Source organism: Elgaria multicarinata, chromosome 15 (genome assembly GCF_023053635.1).
Source record: "Elgaria multicarinata webbii isolate HBS135686 ecotype San Diego chromosome 15, rElgMul1.1.pri, whole genome shotgun sequence".
NCBI classification, from domain to species: domain Eukaryota; kingdom Metazoa; phylum Chordata; class Lepidosauria; order Squamata; family Anguidae; genus Elgaria; species Elgaria multicarinata.
The window spans coordinates 21,460,713-21,483,937 of record NC_086185.1 but is presented as its reverse complement, the minus strand read 5'-3'; the positions used below and the strand labels follow the sequence as shown (position 1 = coordinate 21,483,937).

Here is a 23,225-nt window from a genome sequence, read left to right as displayed (position 1 = left end):
TAAATAATAATAATAATAATAATAATAATAATAATAGTAATAATAATTATTATCCTTTGTTGACTCCCATTCCTCCATTTTATAGTTTAGCAGCTTACTTTAAACCACTTATTCATTTGAATGTTTGTTTTGCTTCCTCTTTCACCAGCCCACCCCTTGTCAAATAAATCTTACTTCTTGTTTTATAAGTTACTGACTAGTTTACCCCTCCTCAACCCATGTTTTTAGAGCCCAGGGGACCTGGTGGCCTGGAGGCACTGCTCACAAATTTGAGGTCAGCATTTTTCTCACTGCCCCCATGTCCTACTGTAAGAATCCAGGGCCTATAGTTTCTACCACCCCACAGGGTTGCCGACAGGGAAAGTGGGATTACACACTGTTTGCCTCAAACTGGGAAAGGAAGCTGAGAGGACTTGGAGGAAGGGGCAACAGCCTTCTCACTCAAATAAGGAGGGACTGCAGTTTGGTGTTAGGTTTGGCATTAAGTCTGGGCTATCGTTCTGCCATAGTAGGTTGGCAAGGAGGCATATCTACAGTCAAAGATCTACTGCAGAGATGCTTAAAAAGAAAAATAGGAAAGGTACGTAGCTTTGCGGAAACACAAGTCAAGGCAGAATGGAAAAGGGGAGAGGCCCTCAATGCTGGAATACACAGGAGGCTGTTGTCTTCACATCGTCTTTGTCCCGGGGTGGCTCCAAATCCATGCTGTGTCAATTAGATGACTCAACTGCAGATTCAAAGCTACTTCGGAGGAAAGAGGTGAAGATGCGCAACTGAAAAGTTGGGGACTTACCCTGACTTTTGCAGCCAGAGCGAGGTCAGCCCAGCTCTTCTGCTGGTCTGACCTTGCTCGGAGCCACTCCAGGGTTGTTCTGACTTCTGGCGACCTCCTATTGGTTGCCAGAAGCCATGGAAGGGGGAGGGGACAGGCCCAGTGAGCCCTAATGGCCACCGGAGAGCCTGCACAGCCTCCCCTTGTCAGAACACTTTGACATCACTGCGCACCAAGGGGGTTTGGTGGCAGAGTGGTGGCAACCCAGCACCATGAAGAGAGCCCCCCAGGAGAGAACTGTTCATTTTCACTATTAGGGTGACCATATTTTGGAAACCAAAAGGAGGACGATATGGCCACCCTCAAGGAGGCGTGGCCACCCCAACATTCCCACCCCAAGGCAGGGCCAACTTGACATGTCCGGCCCCCAAGGGTGTGTGGCCTTGGTCACATGTCTAATCATCATCCATTATCATTACCACCATCACCATCATCTATTATCATTATCATCATCCCGCTCCATTATCATCACCATGACCCATTATCATCATCACCATGACCCATTATCATCATCACCATGAGCCATTATCATCATCATCATGCATTATCATCATCATCATGATCCATTATCATCATCAAGATCCATTATCATCATCACCCTAGCCATTATCACTATCATCACCATCATCATTATATCTCCATCATTCAGTATCATTATCACCATCAACAACATCATTATCACACCCACCAAACAGCCAGCTTACACAGTTGTAGCTGGACATAAAGGGCTATGCTGCAGACATGCCCCAAAACTGAGCCACCCATGCCTCGCAGCTGAGGATGGGGCAGAGAATGGCCACGGTGCAGCTGGCCCAGGCCCAGCGCCCCAGGCCAGACAGCGAATGGAGCCACCCACACCGCTCCTTGTGACTGAGGATGGGGCGAAGGATGGCTGCGTTGCAGCTGGCCCAGGCCCAGCCACCCAGGCCGGGCAACTGAGCCACCTGTGCCACATGGCTGAGGATGGGGTAGAGGGCACTCCCAGCCATATACCTTCCTTCCAATCCTGGTGGTGGTGCTGCCGGTCATCATCATCGAACTGCTGCTGTGCTGGCTGCTGCTGCCGCCAAAACTGACTGCTGCTTCTGTGCAGATCAGCCAGCCAGGCGGGTCTTTAGGAAGTCTCGCTGGAAGTCTTGCGAGACTTCCTATTTACTGGACAAGAAGGCTGGGCCACAGGGAAACAAGGCCTACCACAATCACAGTCGGGCAGGGCTCCCCCATTTTCCTGGTGAGTTGCCCCTCAGCGCCGGTTGCTCTGGTAGGCCTTATTTTCCTGGAGGAGTCCGGTCTTCTCTGTTGGTATGGTCACTCTATCTCTCTGTCTTTTCCCTTTACAAATTCAAACTCTCTTCTGGCTTCCTCCTTTACTGGCTCAATACAGGAGAAAGCCGTAAGCATTTGCCTTTGCAGGTGGCTGATGAAAAGAAGAAGGGATTTTATTCTGAGCATAAAGAAATCACTTCTGCACTTTGAGAAAAGTTACCTCCTGAGCAAACTCTGCCGATCAACAACAACAACTAAATAAATAAATAAATAAAAATCGGGGCACAGAAGGGGCAAAGGATATTTCAAAGGTGGGCAAGATGTGTCCCATATGTTAAGATCTCTGAAAGTAAAATAATGGCATATTTCACATTAAAACTTTCATCCGAAATGTATTATTTCTGAAATAAATGGGGAAAGAGTCACTTTAGGCTTACACCACAGAACGGGAAATTAATTTTCATTTGGAAAAATATTAATTTGTGATTATAACTTCTTCTTCTTTTTATACTATTAGGCATCCCACATATAAATGATAAATTATGTTAATTCTCCCCCCTGCATGTCAGACGTTTCCCCTTAGTGAATACCTTCCGGTCTGTATTATTGAAGAGTATGCCAGCAGCTGCCAAATGCATAGCCTTTGTAGGATCAAGAGATGCATCTGAACTGTAGAAAGGCTACAGAAATGATAATCTATTGATGCAGTTGTATATGTGAAATGTGCCTTTCCTTCAAGAGAAGTCCAGCAATAGGGGGTGAGGGGGGGGAGAAAGCTTTCTGTTTGGGGAGGTGCCTGTCTTTCCTAGTACTGCCCCAGCCTATCAGTTCTTTCCTTCATCCTACCAGGTTCTCCCCTGTGCCTTGTTCCATGACTACCCCTCCTCTCACGGAGCACTTCTGAGATGTCTGCAATCTCATTACAGATCCTGCGCTTACAATGGCATGCAAAGGGAGGAGCAAACCGAGATCGTGGAGACTTCAGAGAACCTGAACACCTGAGCCAATTTTACTCCCTCCCTAGGTGTCGGGCCTGACACATTATATTGACGATGGTGCAATGAACTTTTCATAGGAATTTTTTTTTCCTTCAGTGCCTTATGGGAGATTCTTAAGACTCAAAAACAATGCAAACCATCAAAAAAAAAATCTCACTTTGCTTGAAAATCAAACGAAGATGACAAGACAATGGACTGATGACAAGTCAATATTCTAAGACGTGGAGAGAGAGAGAGAGAGAGAGAGAGAACAAAAAAATATTCTTGTAAAAATAATTTTAACAAAAGTTTAACAGAAGCCATTCTTTGATACCACTGCACAGTATATGGACATAATTCTTTTGAAAAGAAACAAAATGTTTTCAAGTGCCCCCCCCCTTATTAAAGTATTAAGCCGTTCTTAATCTTATGCCTCAGAAAACCACTACTTACTTTCCTAGAGCAACCTGTTACCTAACTCTGTGATTTAATATCACCCTTTTTTCTTTGTTTCCTTCCTTCCTGGTGGTAAGGATTGTCTTTTAATTCTAGATTCTGCCTCACACTTTTAAGAAAATGCATATATCAGCTCCAACAAGTGAATGTAACATACAAAAAAAGAAGAGAGGGCAGAGAGATTTTTTTTTAAAAAAATCATTGCAGAGGATTGTCCATCAATCTATCAGGGAAGGACATAGCGTATTTTACAAAGGGAAGCCTTCAACAAGAAAAACAGAGGGCAGGCCAGTATTTACACCTGTTTTCTCTATCATCTATAAGTGCTTTCTTTAAAAAATAATAATAATAGGAATAATAACAATTAATAGCACCTGAGAGCTTTCAGAGGATACTGTTCACAATCTTTGTTTCCTGCTGGATGTCTCTGGTTGTGTGCTTGCATTTTATTTTATTTTTAAAAAATTGCATTTAATATCAAAAGCGACAGAACTGAAGAATATATTTGTCCCCTTTTCAGAATCCCTGACTTTTTTTTTTTGCCTCTTCTTTTCTTCTTTTCTGTAATTTAAAAAAAAACAAAAATCTAGCACTGTGCTCAGACGGCTTTGTGGCTCACCCTCGCTTTGTAAACAGGATGGTACCTCAAATGAGACCAGTTGGTCCAGCTCAAAATGAAACGCTGTAGCATTACTGTTGCTGGTAGTTATTATATTCCTAGCTGTTGTCAGTCGTCATTTCATGGCTACTTATCAAAAAGAAAAAGAAAAAGGTGTTTAGGTTCATCCTTAGGTCCATAAAGAATATAAGGCATTCCAGAATACACCACACAAGCTATAGACTGTGCATTACTGCCTTACAGCTTTTCAGATGTAGGATGTGTTCCAAATATGGACCTATCAGAAATCTATGTAAGCTGAAGGGACTCAGGGGCAGGACACATATAGAATCATAGAATAATAGAGTTGGAAGGAGCCTATAAGGCCATCGTCCAATGCCCCACTCAGTGCAGGAATCCACCCTAAAGCATCCCTGACAGATGGTTATCCAGCTGCCTCTTGAAGGCCTCTAGTGTGGGAGCACCCACCACCTCCCTAGGTAACTGGTTCCATTATCATACTGCTCTAACAGGAAGTTTTGCCTGATATCCAGCCAGAATCTGGCTTCCTGTAACTTGAGCCCATTATATATATGGAATGGCCCCAAGTTCAATCGCTGGCATCCCTTAATTAAATAGATCTCAGGTCACAGAGCTGGGACAGATTTCTGAACCTGGAATTTTGGAGAACCGCTTCCAGCCAGAGTAAACATTTTAAACAAAATGGACCAATGGCCTCAGTATAAGGTAGCTTGCTATTCTCCATAGGTGTATCTTTTTCTTTTTCACAAAAAAGAATCCCATTCTCATTTTACCAAATAGATAAAATAGAAAATAAAGGAATCATCTGCATACTAATTACCTCTAATATGACAATATGTGCAATCTGGTAGTTCAGCAAGATTTCATGTCATAAATAACATACCGGATATTAAACAAAATAAAAAGAGAGATAATGAATAATATATATATATATATATATATATATATATATATATATATATATAATTTTATTATATTATATTTTCTTTAAAAGTAAAAAAGAAAATGTTTGAAAGAAGTCACTGAAAATATATTTGATAGCTCATTAAAATAAAACATATAAAGGTCACTGATGATATATTTGATAGTTCATTAAATCAAGGAATATAGTATAGGAATAGAGAAGAGAAGAAACACAGACATGTGTACACACACACACACACACACACACACACTACATTTCCACAGGATGTAACATAAAAAAATACATACAGAAACGTCTCCTGTAGAACAAATTGCTGCTCATGTTTTTACAGAGATATTAAGCAAAAAGAAATGTTCTTTTTCCTGAAACTGTGATTTTAAATTTCTGAATGCTATAATGTTCCAGCAAAAGGAAATGCAAAGCTGTGCAAAATATGTTGTATTTAAGTAAAAAAAAAAAAAAAAAAAGGAAAAAAGAGACATTTTCTTAGAAGATGTATAAAAAGAAATGTATGTTTATCAAATGAAAGTAATTTTTCAGAGTGAAGGCTTCACACCAGTGAAAGGTTTGGTAAATGGGTTGTTATTTTTTAAAACCTGCATGTTAATTAAAAACAGAAGTGTCAATTGCTTAAAAAAAATAGCCAAACCTGCTACTAACTTCAAGCTGTGGAAGTTCAGCAGTAACCATTTGAGAATTTTTAAAATTCTTTTTCTTTTAGTTTTCTTTAAAACAACAACAATATCATTTTAGGATATTTCTTTATTGGTTGTGAAAATTGCACTTCAGTGAACAGAAGATGAAAAAAAAATTGCCAAAACGAACTCATGGCTGTCAAAATGTAAACTGCATGTGTGGGCATAAATTCCTGAGCCTCATTTTAATGAGGCCTTGTACAAAGAGTTTTAATACATTTTGTAAATAAAATTGTAAAGAAAACAAAATTTAAAAAAATCCTGTTTCTGAACTTTTGACTAAAGCAGACAATCACATAAGGGGCCAGTTGTGTGAATATTCCTGGCAACATTTCTCTAGGCAGGTGTGATAGTCCTTGACATTCTAAGAATTTCAGCTTCCTTTCTAAATTCCTAATTCTCTTGTATCTGGGGTGGGGGGAATTTTAAAAACACATTAGTAATCTGCAGCACTTTCAAAATACAACCATGACAATAGCTCATAGAGGACCAAGCAGCTTTGCTAAAGGCACTCTCCAAATAAAATGGGTTGTGTTTGAACATACAGCTTGACCACATATAGGCCCAGCATCAACACTAGGCCCCCTTGAGGAGGTGCTCAGGGCCAAGTAGGGTCCACAGTGCTGACATTTGTCCTGGGCTTGTTGTACTGGGTGTCTGGGTCTTTGAACTACCGTTTAAAATTTCCCACAATGCTCAGAGAGACACCACATTGGGGCATTGTTGGGTATTTAAAATGGCACCTCATAGTCACCTTCTGCTTCTTCCAAATAAGTCCAGGACTGGGGGCTGCTGATGTATGAGCGGGCCCACCAGAAAGCCGTTGGAAGAGTCCTCCCAAACCTGGACCCTGCCCTGACCATATAGCACTCCCAACCAGCCAAGCCTTCTCCTAAACTCTATTGGCTAGTTCAAACTGGAATCAATGACCCCAAAAACTGCCCCCCCCTTTAGAGGAACTGTTCACTTCCACAACATGGTTGACATGCTGGTCAGAGTCTTTGCTTTCTGCAAAGACTATTCAGGTGACACATGTCTGGGAGCCCAGATTCACTTGGACAATGAGCTTGTGGCGATACCAATGGGTGTTCAGATGGATTAGAGACAGATAGGAATGTTAATAGAAGCACAACAGGACAAGGATGTCATGGAGAACTACTGGGGTGTAGTCCGCCAAAGGCTGTGCAAAATCCAGAGATATGGCAGGCAACAGATCTATAAGCGATGGCCCAATACGGAAGGCAAAAGAAAGCAGAGAAATATGTTGCAATCAGAATTAAAATACCTTGTCGACAGCGCCTTCAATTTTATAGTTATTAATAGTGCTGGATTCCCTTCTCCTTCACACAACCCACTAGCAGCTACAGCAGCACACCACAACACAGCTGCCATTTTCAGAGATGCCCGTCTACCCTTCAGATGTAGAACAAAGCTATCATGTTGTGATGCCCTCCAGTGCAGGGAAAGTTAAGAGGAGCAACGCTTGAGGGGTGGAGGGAGAGGAACGCTTTATCCTTCCTCTCCCAGCCAAACTGGTGGAAACTAAGCAAACCACGTAATCCTGTCATGTGGTGTAGATGCTTATATTGCCTGCTCAGAAATGTCCCATTGAATTCAATGGAAGTAGTCCCAAGGAAATGGGTATAGGCTTGTAGCCTTACACAACAGCAGGCCTTCCTTCCCCAAAGGCAATGATTTCTAAAGTGCACCCTGAACAACTCTGGGCTTCCTTGTAAACTTTTCAGCTCAAGGAGAAGGTCTGATGTAATGGTAGACATATGGACAAGTTAAAATGGAAGCTGTTCCTTTAAAGCAGAAGTGCTGGATGTCTTTCAGCCCGAGGGCGAAATTTCATTTCAGAGTAGCTCTCAAGGGTCACATTCCAGTGGTGGGTGGGGCTGTAGGTAAAAGTGGGTGGAGCCAACTGCAAAGGGAAGGGCACAAAATTAGGGTGACCATATGGAAAGGAGGACCGGGCTCCTGTATCTTTAACACTTGTATAGGAAAGGGAATTTCAGCAGAGGTTATTTGTATGAATGCATCACCTGGTGAAATTCCCTCTTCATCACAGTTAAAGCTGCAGGAGCCCTGCCCTCTTTTGTATCTGGTCAAGGGCTCAGGGCTCCTGCAGCTTTAACTGTTGTAAGGAAGAGGGAATTTCACCAGGTGCTGCATGCATACAAATAACACCTGCTGAAATTCCCTTTCCTGTTAAAGTTACAGGGGGGCTGTCCTCCTTTCCATACAGTCACCCTAGACAAAATGCCCAAAACACAGGCGTATTTCCCCTTAAAGCTCTTCCTGCCACTCAGTAATGGGGGCGGGGGGGGGAACGTGGAAAAGCCAGGAAATAGGCAAACAAACAATTTGCAGTTAGGGAAAGGGGGTGGGGCCAGGTGAAAAGGGGTGTGACCTTTTGGGGAAACCCAAAGAGCCAGAGTGCGACTCCAAATGGCCTGAATTTGGCCCATGAAAAGGAGTTAAAATCCTCGCTGCACGAATTTCCAAAATTCGTCAACGAGCTACATTCAGCTCTATGCAGTCAAATGAATCTATTTATGCACTGAACCTCCCACGCAATATCTATTGTACAACAGGATGTGTGTTAGGGGACAAAATTATATTCCTTGTTAGCAGCTTCATTTCATACTCCAAATTCAGTCGGATTGCAGTGGGCACGTTATTTGGGGAGACGTGGTTGCTCCCATTCCTTCAAGCAGAAAGTGGTGTGTGTGTGTTTAAGAGACTCGGTGCGAAACATGGAGGAAGCCGGTCAGGAGAACGAACAGCATGCTGGTGATTGATATTCTAACCACCTGAAGCACATGTCAAAATTTCCAGCATGCCACTGAGAACTGGGCTGTTAATTTGTTGGACTATTCATGCCATGAGAGCTATAGAAGTGTGAAAGAAACTGTAATGACAGGCTAATAAATAAAGTCCCCACTATGCAAGCAGCCCTCTGCACAGCGGTTCCAGCTGCAAGCTGCTGCGTGCTACAAGAAGCTAGAAAATTGGCTCATTCAAATGGAGCTGGCTCAACTCTGCCGAAGAGGTCAGAGAGCATGGATACGTAGGTCATGTTCATGTCAGTGGGAATCACGCAGGACAGACCTTCCCAGAGAAACAGGGCTCTAGCCTTCTAGCAATTAACAGTAACCAGTGGCTACGAAGGGCATCTCTACCCTATCTATCTATCTATCTATCTATCTATCTATCTATCTATCTATCTATATATCAGTTTTGTAACAATTTATCTGCTGTGGCTTCAACCCAAAACAGGGCTAGGCAATTTTTTGGGGCCTGTGGCAATTTAAGAAATTGACCTGAGCACCACCATAAAATGTTGTATATTTCATTATGCAAATGGAGCTGCCAATATACCGGATGAACATTCTTTATCGGGTTATCTCTGATCTTTCTCAAAGCTCAATAAATGTGAAAAACCGCAGGAGACACCCTGGAGGTTTACAACATTATGTAAAAGACCTGCAAACTTCTGTCAGTGACTAATCACGTTCATACAATAAAAGCCTCAATGGGTTAGATTCAGACCTGTCCTACATACACCTGAGTAGATATTATAGGATTGCACTATTGGTCATATTTAGAACATGCTGAGAAATCAATGGGATTTAAGTTATAAAGTCCCAGTGATTTCAATGGATCTACTCTAAGTATGAGTAAATTTGGATCCAACCCAATACCGTTTTTTAAGCATTCTCAGGAGAAGTACAGATTGCATGAGCTCACAAATATCTCACAATATGTTACTTTATAATAAATGAAATGGGAGCATAGCCCTCTGTAGTAGGGCTGTGCACTGACCCCCTGAACCACTTCATGGCACAATCTGTAACTTTCAGATTGGGCTCGAACCATTTCGGGTTGATTCAACCCTCCCCCGCTCCGCTCTGTGGAGTGAGATCCGGAGGAGTGGATCGAGATTTTGCCCCCCCTTACTTACTTGCCTCCGCAGTGGACAGCAGAGGCAGGTAAGTGGGGAAGGGGGACAAAATGGGGGGCAAATAAGCCCCCCTCTCCCTGCCTCCTTACCTGGCTCTGCTGCTGCTGCACTTACCTGCCTCCATCGTGGTCTGGCGCCACTTCAACTGGATTTCCACTTTGAGGCCTGGGCTTCAGTTGAAGCTGGCGCTGGACCGCGATGGATACAGGTAAGCCCCCCTGTCCCCTTATCTGGCTCTGCCGCTGTTGGCACATGGACTATGTGGTGGCGGCGGCGCCAGGTGAGCCCCCCTCCCCATCCACTTACCTGCATTTGGAGCTCCGGATGGAGGCAAACCACTTCGCCTCGATCCGCAGCTCCCCCGACCCGATTCGGATCCACCTTTGGCGGAGGCGGATCGGGTCACTCCGCTCCGGATTCATGATCTGAATCGGAGCAGAACACAGCCCTAGAAAATAGTCTCTTCCAGATCAAAGCATGATGAGTTTAACTGCTGGAAATACACGCAAACCAAAGGCTTTGAGAGAATAATTGTTTATGGGTGTTGTAATAGCATTACAAGCATTTCTTGTTGATCATTTTCAATGATGCCTGTCTTAAAATCTACTCTATTTTGCAATCTGGAAAAACACAAACGGGTCTTGGAAGGAAGCCATTCAACTAAGCATTGTTTGCATGTGGGTAATTTCTTTGATAGCAGTTATCAAATACCCAATGATCTTATTTATATAACAATACAGTTTAAACTGTAGAGGCAGGGAAAGATTGTTTTTTAAAAAATAAAACATTTATAGGATGCCCATCAGTGTTTGGGAATCGGAGCAATCTCTTATTTCCAGTTATTTCTTATGATTCCATAGTAAATATAACTATAACAACAACAACAACACTTTCAGTTTTCAATGAGAGATAAGGCACACTCCTTACGGTTTTGGTCTTAATTCACTATTCCCATGTACACACCAAAGCATGGGAATAGTGAGTTAAGGCCAAAACCGTAAGCTCCTTGCAGTGGAGGCTGGTGGCTCCAGTGTCAGTAGGCTTTTTCCACACAGAGGCTTTTTATCCTGAGATTTTATCAGGGTTTCTCCTTCTGGATTCTTTGCGGGATTAAAATTGGCCCTTTACATGAACAGGATTGCGTCCTTAATCCCATTTTAAAGCTGTCTAGTCACATAGCCATCAACACACCCTGTAACGGAAAATTCCATAATTTAATTACGTACTGTGTGAAGACGGACTTCCCTTTATCTGTCCTGAATCATCTACTGCTGACCAATTTCCTTGGGTGGCTCCCAAGATCTAGTGTTCCCCGAGATGATGATGATGATGATGATGATGATGATGATGATGATGAGAGAGAGAGAGAGAGAGAGAGATCCAGCCAATTTCTCCATGTCATGCACACTTTTATAAACTTCTATTGCATCCTCCTTCTTTTTATCTAAACAATATAGCCCCAAATACTTTAAACTTTCTCATAGGATGTGTGCAAATTGAGAGCTCCAATCCAAAGGGTCCAAGCAAGTTCAGAAACCCATTTTTGCCTGGAGTTTGCACTCACTGACTCGGGAACAAAGTAAACATGCATCATATGCGACCGCCATAAAGGCGAGCTCTCAACCAGAAATCTTTCACCTATAAATCTTTAAAAGATGCTTACCTATCTTCTTCCAGGGCCCATTTCTCATCCGTAACGTTACGCTGACACATGCAAACTGCTGCCAATGCTAATAACAATCTAATGCCAGAATTTCCCATAGTAAGCGGAATGGTGCTTCCCTACAACACATTGCTTAGCAGGAGAAAAAGCTACTCCCCAGTTGCTTTATAAAAAGTGAGCTCCAGTACGTCAGACAACTAACACACAACTAACATTTCTCTTCTCCCCTCTCAGGCATTCACTCACAACTGCTTCTACATTCCTGATATGTTAGAGCAAACAGCCAATGAACAAGCACCACCGTTACCAGAGCCAGGTGAACAATTAGGTTGCCATAGTGAAGAGGAGAAACAACTCCAGGGCCTGTAGTAAGTTGGCCCCTGCTGGCATGTGGGCCCTCTCGGTTGCCCGACCACACCGACCCTTGACGCTGGACCTGATTGAGATTCCCAAGCAGGATCATAGAATCATAGAATCATAGAATAGCAGAGTTGGAAGGGGCCTACAAGGCCATCGAGTCCAACCCCCTGCTCAATGCAGGAATCCACCCTTAAAGCATCCCTGAAAGATGGTTGTCCAGCTGCCTCTTGAATGACTCTAGTGTGGGAGAGTCATTCCTTGGAATTGGGTGGAAAGGAGTAGTAGAGTTGGGGTGTCATCAGCATAAGGTTTCATGTATATGTTAAATAACATGGGGGACAAAACAGAACCCTGAGGGTCACCAGAGGTCAAGGGCCAAGGAGTTGAAAAGGAGTCCCCCAGAACCACCTTCTGGGTCCGCCCCTAAAGGAAGGAATAGAGCCACTGTAAAACAGTGCCTCCAAATCCCATCCCGGCAAGGCAGCCAAGAAAGACACCAGTCACATAGAATCATAGAATCATAGAATAGCAGAGTTGGAAGGGGCCTACAAGGCCATCGAGTCCAACCCCCTGCTCAATGCAGGAATCCACCCTAAAGCATCCCTGACAGATGGTTGTCCAGCTGCCTCTTGAATGCCTCTAGTGTGGGAGAGCCCACAACCTCCCTAGGTAGCTGATTCCACCTTCGCACTGCTCTAAGTGCTCTAAGGAGCACTGCTTTAAGGAGCCACTGCGCGCACGCACACACAAGTAATGATAGCCCAGGTTTCCGATGCAACACAAGCATTCCAGCGCCTACAAAACCTGCTCTGGGAAGCCACACGCAAACATTTTCACCATCATGCTTTCTTCTTTCTTTCGTCTTCCATAAACAAAAGCGTAAAGTGGGGTGGGGAAATTCCGCAGGAATGCGCTGCCAATGACGGGTTTAAAATATCCGAAGTCATCAGAGAATTAGTTTCAGAATCGTGATCTGTCTTAAGGGAGGGTAAATATTTGTTTGAAAAATGTCACACACTCATTCCAAATGCACAGTTCCCCTCACTCTGTTGTCTGTGCCTGCCCCCTCTGCGACTGCCTAAAAGCCTACTAGACATGCAGGAGATCTGGGTTTAGCATTTTCCAGTGGCTTTAAAAAAATTAAATAAGAACCTAAGAAGTGCCCTGATGCTGGATCAGACCAAGGGTCCATCTAGTCCAGCACTCTGTTCGCTCAGTGGCCAACCAGCCATCGTCCAGGGATGAACAAGCAGGACATGGTGCAACAGCACCCTCCCACCCATGTTCCCCAGAAACTGGTGCACACAGGCTTATTGCCTCGAATACTGGAGATAGCACACAACCATCAGGGCTAGTAGCCATGGATAGCCTTTGCCTCCTGCAATTTATCCAACCCCCTTTTAAAGCCATCCAGATTGGTAGCCGTCACTACATCTTGTAGTGAGTTCTATAATTTAACTATGCAATGAGTGAAGAAGTACTTCCTTTTATTTGTCCTGGATCTCCCACCAATCTGTTTCATGGGATGACCCCGGGTTCTAGTATTTTGAGAGAGGGAGAAAAAGGTCTCCCTATCTACATTCTCCATACCGTGCATAATTTTGTACACCTCTATCATGTCTCTCCTTAGCCTCCTCTTCTCCAATCCAAGCAATCCCAGTTGATGTAACCTTCCCTCGTAGGGGAGATGCTCCAGCCCCTTAATCATTTTAGTTGCCCTTTTCTGCACTTTTTCCAGCTCTATATTTCTATTTGCTTATGTGAAGAGTTAAAAAAATATGGATGGATGGATGATTTTTCCATTATATGAGCATCTGCCAGGACTCTGAAGTGGTACAGGTTTACCACTGCAGTGAGAACCATGACTTGGATGGTATTGCAACAACAACAACTTAACATTTGTAAAGCACTTCCAAGCATCCAACGCACCTCACATGCATCAACTAGTTGTAATCCTTACAACAACCTTGTAAGGTATGCCAGTACGGCTACCCCCCTGTATCTGAGATGAGGCTCAGAGAGAGTGGCTTGCCTAAGGCTAGCAAATGAGATCGCAGCAGAGGCGGTATTCATATTAGGGATTTCTTGATGCAAAGCTGTGGCACTGGAGAAGCATGGTCATTTTATAGGGATGGTCTATGAGGTTTTGCTACCTATACAGTACCCAAGGCCAGCCAAGTTATCTTGGCACCTGAAGCAGAAAATTCCACCTCTCCCTGGCTCTTATAATGGAAGGATACCAAACGAAATAACTAATAACAATGGAAATAAAAAGAATGACAATAATTTATTGCCCTTTTGTAATGTCCAAAACCAGCTGTCTGATGGGTAAACTGCACACTACATTAAATGCATAGCATGCCGCTGACCTCACCATTTTGTTTACTTTAGTATAAGTGTGCATGGAGCCAATCCAGATCAAGGCGGGGGAATTACACTAAAGTAAGCAGAACAGTGAGGGTCAGTCACACAATTACTTATTCACGATGCCTGCTCCAAAACAGTTCACAATCCGAGAGGGCTTCAGATATTCTCAGTGAACAGACTGCAGTTCCGTATGTCTTTTGACAGACATAAGAAGAAAATTGTTGTGCTATTGATCTAAATAAGTTTTGCATCTGCTCTTCTGGGAAGGAACGGTTCAGAGGGAGCAAATTCTGGTCGACTAAGCCCTTAACCTTTACTCATCATGTCTTTGACATTTCCTGCATGGTAGTGGAAATCTCAAAGCATACAGAGCATTTGAAGAGTCTACTGCTGTATAATCCAGTTGGTTGGAAACAGGAGACTTCTTTGTAAACTGGGATTACACTGGTGGTCAGCAAAATCTATCTAGAAACCATGGACATTTCAATCAAACAAGCTACTTATGCCTCTGCGGAAGGCCAAAACAAACATTATACCTCTATCTAGCAGCCATATCTTTTTAAAAAATAGTCTAGAGTAGGTGCAGGAAGCCCAATCTGGATCGGGACCATTGTATGGGGCATTGAGGGACTTTTAAGATATGGATCAGGCCCCTTGTGCCTACTCTAGAGTAAAATCAAACAACAGACATAGCTATCAGAAACAGATTTAAAGTGACGTTGGTTTTGGCCCTGAGGCATAAGCAGAAATAGCCTAGGATATATCTTAAGAATCACTGTCTTGGTTCACACATAACAACAACTCAGAATATAGGTGAATTGTGCTTTGAGTATGGCTTGCTGTTGAAGTCTGGGTTGCTATTACATGCCAACCCTGCACTATGGTTTAACTCTGAGATGTTAAACACAAACAACTCAGGAAGAGAAGCCATGGTTTGTTGTTGGGTTGTGAACTCCAGATTGTTCATGGTTAACAACCCATAGTTAAACTATAGTATAGCGTTTGCACATAACAACACGTGCATGATTCAACAACAACCCATACTCAACCGGCATTCCAGGTTGTCATTACATGCGAATCAGTTGTCTCAATATGTCATCTACTAACAGATTATAGTTGAGGGGAGGAGGAACTAAATAATAGCTGGTTTCTCAGCCAAGCTGATGAAGTGGGTCCCACTGCCCCATTTCTCCTTTTCCTGCAGCCAGACCAGCAGGCATTTCACGGCAGCAGAGGAAGGAATGGGGACAGGGCAGTTTAGTCCATTGATCCTGCTGAGAGACCAGCTGCCATTTGGTTTCTCCCCTCCTGGAACTGTTGCCATTCCAGCTGGTCAGTGTAAGAACTACGATGAAACTTTAAGAACGAGTGCTCTAGCTTGCTTTTAATCTGTGGCTTATTAAATTGCAAATGCTTTATTCATGCCAGAATAAAGTATAAGGTTTGAAAAGAAAGGAAGGAAAGAAGGACGATTTAGCATCTTACAGTTATTGTAATATTACAGAGACTGGATTGCTCCCCAAATTCATGGGTTTTAAGGAGAAAACCAGGCATCAATTTAAAATCACGGCACCAGGTTTATTCGTTTCAGTCCAAGATCAAAACTTTTGACACTTTCAAATCAACTAGGTTTTGTGAATCTTCTCTCTCTCTCTCTCTCTCTCTCCCCCCCTTATTTTATTAATTTGGAGCAACACTGACATTCAGTGGCCAGTGAAGTCTGGCACAAAATAAAAACGTCTTTCCTTATACAGCCGATTTTCAGAAATATGAACACTGAAACAAATTGGCCAACCAAACAGCAGCTCACTATCTCCCCTCAGTGAGCATATTCTGCCTCAGATTTTTTTTAAAAAAAAAGAACAAAAAATTAACAAACAAAACACACATCCAAATTCCTTGCAGTTAAATCACACAGACATACGATGTAAAGGAGTCCCGTTTGAGTGAGGAGCTGCAGCTCAGGACTAGAGCCCCTGATTTGCATGGAGAAGGTACCAGGTTCAGTCCTCAGTGGCTTCTCCAGGTAAGGTTAGGAAAGATCCCTGCCTGAAACCTTGGAAAGCCATAACTGCTAGTCGGTGACCCAGTTCACATGCTCACGACTGGGGAAATAAGACACGGTGGTTTATTTCCCCTGCCTTGTGTACTCAGGGGATTAGCATAATTTCCCTTGTCTTGTCACGTGATGTGAACCTAGCCAGGGTGGCTTGTTGCTGTGGGTAACAACCCACCAAGCTTATTAACCACCCTGCTTTCGTTTAAACTGGGCCAGTGTTGACAATCCTGGGCTCAACAAACCAGTGGTCTGACTCAGTCCAAGACGGCTTCCTATGTTCCTATAACAGGAGGTGGACACAGAAGCCTGCCAACCAGGCTTGGCCATACATAAAAACCAGATCATGGGCTAAACAGCCCTCAATAGCCAAGCTGTGCATTTCCACCTGTGCTCAACCTTACACTTGTAAATAAAGCTAAATATTACAGAAATACCTTAAAAGTCTCCACAGTGAAGTCTCTTTCCAAGAGACGAGCAGAACCAGTTAAGTGCCATCCCTTGTCTTCTTCAGTTTGGGGAAGCGAAAGGATGTAACAACATTCCTATTTTACTAAAATCTCTTTTTTCAAGCTACTTAAATTTTCCTTCTCTAAACTCTCCAAATTTTTTGTAATTCTAATTCCCAAATATTTAATCTGTTCTTTAACTCTCATTTCCCTCTCTTTTCCTTCCCAATCCTTCTCTTCCTTCTTAGTATAATTAAATAACATCAACTCTGATTTTGACCAATTTATTCTTAATCCAGTAATTTCCTCAAATTCTTTCAAATGCTGTTTAATTCTTTCCATCTTTCCCACTGGGTTTTTCATAGAATCATAGAATCATAGAATAGCAGAGTTGGAAGGGGCCTACAAGGCCATCTAGTCCAACCCCCTGCTCAATGCAGGAATCCACCCTAAAGCATCCCTGGCAGATGGTTGTCCAGCTGCCTCTTGAATGCCTCTAGTGTGGGAGAGCCCACAACCTCCCTAGGTCACTGATTCCAACTGATTTTAAAACTGATTTTAATAGTTAACAAAGTGTCATCCGCAAACATATTCAATTTTATTTTTTTAATACTACCTATCCCTTCTATCTCCCCATCGTCTGTTATTGCATTTGCCAATAATTCCATAACCAATACAAGCAGGACAGGCGAGAGTGGTCAACCCTAACCCTAACAACATTCCTGACTAGATGACCACGATGCCAAGCAATGACCTGCATGGGCGAATTGACCTTTGCAGGTATAGCACCGCAACTATAACTGGGCGAAGTGCTTTTCAAATGGAGCCCATTCAACTGTACAGCTGCCATCCATCCAAGTGTCACGGAACTGAGAGTAGAAAAATCAAATGATGTACAGGCTTGGGTGAATTACCCCTAAACAACAGGCCAGAGAAAGCCAGGGTAGCATCAACAGAAGGACTTCTGTTAAGCTGATGTCCCTTCAAGGATAGTATCATCAGAAGTTGCACCCAGGAGTGCAAAGTTTGCCCCGATGGCTCGCTTGTACCAGGGTTGTTTAGAAAAACAGAAACAGGCAAGCAGTGAAGAGCCAGCCAATTGGGTAATTCTTTTAGATGGGATACATTAAGAGAAGAAAAGTGTCAGGAAACTTAATTTGCTTTGGTTTACCTGCAGCCTTTAAAGTTTAAACTGCCGGTATCTAAGCACGTGCTGCCCACAAGCGGCAGTTAACTGAGGACCAAACTATTAAAGAAGAAGAAAAAACAATAATCAGCCTATAGTTACATGTAATGTGTAGTTTGGGTATTAGTCTATTTACTCCAGAGTAAGCATTTTGCCCCTTGCTATCTATAACAACAAGATTTCATTTGCTGGCAATGAAATGCAGCTGTAAATCCCTTGTAAAATTCTATCAACTGCTCACCAGGCGTTACTTTAGGGATGTATCTTACAGAGTCTTTTTGATGAAATAAGTACCTCTGAGATACAGATTTGTATGATAGTCAGCATCTCCAAATATAAACACATTTCTAGAGAAGTGCATTCTCCAGGCTTTAACCTAGCTTTCCCACTTCACTTCAATTCCTTAATGGAGTGAGGCTTATAGCAAAGATAGTCAGCGTTTTTGAATGATGAAAAAGGGTGTGTCTCTCCCCCCCCCACCCATTACCATCAATTTCCTTTCTGTGTGATGTCAGGAAGACAGTAAAAATGCAAAGTCAATTTTTCTTCTGAGCATGAAGCTTGCTTAGATTTCAAAAATCCAATCGACATAGCTTTTTCACCATGACTTCCATAATCATATGGACTAGACTTCAAGCCAACAAAACTCAAACTGAAAACCTCCAAAATAATCTGCAAAGATGCAGTCAGGGTGGCGGTAGTGATGTACCTGCAGCTAATAGGCCATAGAATCATAGTAGAGCTGGAAGGGGCCTATAAAGCCATCAAGTCCAACCCCCTGCTCAATGCAGGAATCCACAATAAAGCATCCCTGACAGATAGTTGTCCAGCTGCCTCTTGAATGCCTCTAGTGTGGGAGAGCCCACAACCTCCCTAGGTAACTGGTTCCATTGTTGTACTGCTCTAACAGTCAGGAAGTTTTTCCTGATGTCCAGCCGGAATCTGGCTTCCTGTAACTTGAGCCCATTATTCTGTGTCCTGCACTCTGGGATGATTGAGAAGAGACCCTGGCCCTCTTCTGTGCGACATTTTAAGTATTTGAAGAGTGCTATCATGCCTCCCCTCAGCCTTCTCTTCTCCAGGCTAAACATGCCCAGTTGTTTCAGTTTCTCCTCATAGGGCTTTGTTTCCAGATCCCGGATCATCGTCGTTGCCCTCCTCTGAACACGCTCCAGCTTGTCTGCATCCTTCTTGAAGTGTGGTGCCCATAACCGGATGTAATACTCAAGATGAGGCCTAACCAGTGCTGAATAGAGGGGAACCAGTACCTCATGCAATATGGAAGCTATATTTCTATGAATGCCTCCCAAAATAGCATTTGCACCACACTGTGGGCTCATATTCAGCTTGTAATCTACAACAATTCCAAGATCCTTCTCGTTTGTAGTATTGCTGAGCCAAGTAACCCCCATCTTGTAACTGTGCATTTGGTTTCTTTTTCCTAGGTGTAGAACTTGGCATTTATCCCTTTTAAATTTCACTCTGTTGTTTTCAGCCCAGCAGTCCAGCCTACCAAGATCACTTTGAAGTTTCTTTCTGTCTCTCAGGGTATTAGCTATCCCACCCAATTTTGTGTCATCCTCAAATTTGATGAGCGTTCCCTGCACCTCCTCATCCAAATCATTAATAAAAATGTTGAAGTGCACTTGGCCCAGGACTGAGCCCTGCAGTACCCCACTCGTTACCTGCCCCCAGTTTGAGAAGGTACCATTGATAAGCACTCTTTGAGTCCGATTCTGTAGCCAACTATGAATCCACCTAATAGTTGTTCCATCTAGCCCATACGTTGTACACTTTGTTCCCATTAGCTGTTCAAAGCTTTAATAGATTTATTAAAAACCCTTACAAGACAGAAAAAATAGACGTTTAATCTATTACGTCCCTATTTCAGCCAGAGGAATCATTACAAATTAGCTTGAGAGAGATCTGGTTTCCAGAATGGTGGCTTTTGTTAGGCAGTCCATAATTTCATTTCCAGGCTAGGTCAATAAAGAACCATCGTAGTGTGCACAGCCAAATTGATTTCAGCAACTCAATGACCCTTTGACGAATTAAAAGGAACACCCCACAACAACCGTGTTCCCAAATGCAATATGCTACTCATAACATGGAAGGGCACTGCCCTTCTGTGGAATCTCTTCAATCATCACATTAATATTCCCAGTATTTTTGACCTCCAGACCCTCTTAAAGCTAATCCTTGGGTCTTGCAAGCTGCTATGGGCATCCTGGGGCTTTCTTCACGGCGCTGAGCTGGCACTGCTCTGCCGCAAAACCACATGGCACGACTGGTGGGGGTGGCAGCGTAGGCTTTCTGGCGGCCGTTAGGCCTGCCCGGGGTGGGAGGGACGACAGCAACCAATCAGGGGCCACTGTCCACCCGCCCACACCTCCGCCACACCTCCAGAGTGAGGCTAGATGCTGGATACGCTGTACTCACCTTACCCCAACTTTTTTCTCTGAAGCAAGTCCCCAACTTTTTTCCTCCGCAGCTTCACCGGAAAGCCCCAGGGTCGATGGGTGGTGGCTACTACGTCGTATAATTGACACAGCATCACCACACACCCACTTCAGGGCTTTCTGTGCATTTCTTTTGGTGCTTTTGATCCTCGCACCAACCTTCCTCTTCATCGTCACATGCACTGACGCCATGCTAATCTATCAGTATCTCCCCTTTATTTCTCTTACTCATGAAGCATTGGTCATAGAGCCAAAATGGATTTGTTGAGAGGAAAAATAATGTTGGGTCAATTCTGCCTCCACTTTTGATGAAACAACTAAGGATAATATGACTTGAACAAGCCTTTGGACCTATTTCTCTTTGACATCACTCTAAAATGGCTTGAAATATATGAAATAGAAGAGGCTATAATTAAACAGGTGTGATGACTTTCTTGGGTTACAATATCCCTTCAATGCTGATGGGACTGAGATCTAATCTACAGATTTTTAAGAAGGCTGAAGAGAACGAAAGTACATGGCCGCACAGAAAACCACCTGAATAAGCAACACACACAATGATTTACGACCCATTGAGAAAACTATTGTTTATTTAGAAAAAAGGTTACACTGGTAGAATTCATCAGATAAAAAAATTTGTTTCCTTTTTTTAAAAATGTCATTGTGAAACGTTTTTTGACTAAAGTCCAGCGATACAAAGCTGCTGTAGCTGTAAATATTGAAACCTAATTTTTTTTTATTATTTCTGTTTTGAAGAAAGTATTTCCCAATTTCTCTAAAAACATTATGACAAACATAGGGTGTAGCAAGGAACGGTAAGAGTGTAGAAGGGGTTGTTTGCTTCCTTTTTAACAGATCAATGTTGTGCACATAATATACAAATAATTCCTAAGCATTGCGTGAAAACAGTGCTCCCACTTGGTTTTAGTTATTGATATTGAAAACAATAAATAAAAACTGGATTTTAAATGACGTAAATTCCAAAGATTCAATAACTGTTTATTTGTCGGTTTTCAAACACCTAAAATAATGCATTTCCAATTGAAAAGGTTTACTAAACTCAGGCAGCATTTTGATAACCTAATGTGGAACTCTGTACACATGAAAACCTCATTTGCACGGTGGCAACTGTTGGCAGCACATTGTGCTAAAAATATGGAACATGTAACACTTTCAGCCAGGTACTGAAAATAAATGTTTTAAGAAACTAAGCGACAAGTTAAAAATACAGTAATGTACAACTCAACGATCAAATCTTCAGCAATGGGAGGGAAATAAAGCAGAGAACTGAATAATTTAAGGAGATGCAGATGGGTCCTCTTCATTCACAATTTCCTGTGCAATCTATATTCCGGAAAATACATTTCTGGTCACAGCTCGGTATCTTCCCATTTCAAGCTTGCCTAAAAGGAAGAACATCAGGACAATTCAATATATTTTCCAAAGTATCAGGAGCTGAAACAAATAAAAAACTGCAATTAAAACAAAGCAGAATGGCCTGAACATGCCCATACTGAAGTAAACAAAAAGCACAATTTGAGTGTTATTTAATGTGGTGTCAAATTGAACTTAATCCAAGCTGGGCTTTACATGTCCCACAGCATGAGCCTATCCCTTGCTTAGCTCAGCCCTCTTGAAGTGATGCAATACTGCACTGAAATAATCTATAAATCCAGGCAGTTTCAGCCCACTTTTGTGCAGTTACAATAAAGATGTGGCACAAGGTCAAAGTGAGAGTTGGCACAAGACCAAAATTGGGGCAAGGTCAAAATTCGAAAGAGAAGGAGCTGCGGCGATCACGGAAAAGTTACTTGATACAAAACAGAATAATAATAATTGAATAAATCGCTCGGTGTGAATTATTATGAGAGTGCCATCATTTGTTATAAAAAAAAGATAAGGTGTAAAATGATCAGTATCCTGAAGTTCGGTTGGTCAACCTTTTAGCAATATTTTAATGAATTAGCATGAGTATATAAAGCTGTTAATAACGCTATCTTTTGATTTCAATACAAATTCATAATACAGTCATTTCAAGGTACACCTATGTAAACTATGTTTCTATTGGAACACAATCCTATGCATATTTAGACAGGAAAAAAAATCCTACAATTCTCAGCATTCCCCAGCCAGCTATGTTGGGAGATGTAGAACTCATTTCTGTCTAAGCATGCATAAAATTGCACCCTTAGGTGGCAAAGTGGACTCTGACGCACAAACGTGTATGCCGCATTTCATTTGTTGATCTTTAAAATACTACAAGATTTTCTGTCAGTTTTGTTGCACATTAACTTGTTAATCCTAGTGGAGTACAGATGATTTAGGTTAATTAAAGGTTACAACATTATGGTCTAAAAGGCATTTTTGATGGCATTGAATGTGTTAAGATTTTCATCTTCATAGCTAAGACATAAATCTAAAAAATGACTAGAGGATGTAATTGAAAAGCTCAGAAGCTAGAAGACATTGATTGATGAAGCTCTGCATAATAATCTTTGAGACTCTTTATTGAGATGTAACCATATTCTTTAAATCAGTAATATTCAAAATATTTAGTCTGACATTATATTAGCATGCCTTTAAACTGTTTTGCAATAGTTCTCTATGAAGGAATAGTAAGAGTCCAATTACACTCTTTGCCAGTATGATATTACAGGAGCTGGTCTTAGGGTTGCTAAAAATATCAGTTGTCATCAACACAGCTAACACCACCAACGATCTTCAGTTTCCCCCTATCTGTCTGTAACTTACCTTGTGTTGTGACATTGTGTTATAACATTGTGTTATAACATTCTTCGTGCTTTCTCCACATCTTCAGCTACTAACAGCAGGAGTGGGGAAACACAGAACGTTACAACATCATGACACAAGGTTACGTCTACTAAATATTGTGAGAGTGGGGAAACTAGATGCATGGTGACCGGTTT

General features: G+C 42.4%; 2 protein-coding genes across 5 annotated transcripts in view; one reads left to right on the top strand and one right to left on the bottom strand.

Annotated features, from left to right (window-relative positions):
- The window catches only part of GRIA3 (glutamate ionotropic receptor AMPA type subunit 3), a 199,442-nt gene extending 195,002 nt beyond the window's left edge, over window positions 1–4,440 (top strand). For all 4 annotated transcript variants that reach the window (XM_063141934.1, XM_063141933.1, XM_063141931.1 and 1 more), the window contains exon 16: window positions 3,025–4,440. The gene's annotated coding sequence lies outside the window, so the exon portion shown is untranslated. The remainder of the gene's footprint in view (window positions 1–3,024) is intronic.
- Window positions 4,441–20,870: 16,430 nt separating this feature from the next.
- THOC2 (THO complex subunit 2) overlaps window positions 20,871–23,225 on the bottom strand; it is a 56,849-nt gene continuing 54,494 nt past the window's right edge. The window contains exon 39 of the mRNA XM_063141925.1: window positions 20,871–21,701. The gene's annotated coding sequence lies outside the window, so the exon portion shown is untranslated. The remainder of the gene's footprint in view (window positions 21,702–23,225) is intronic.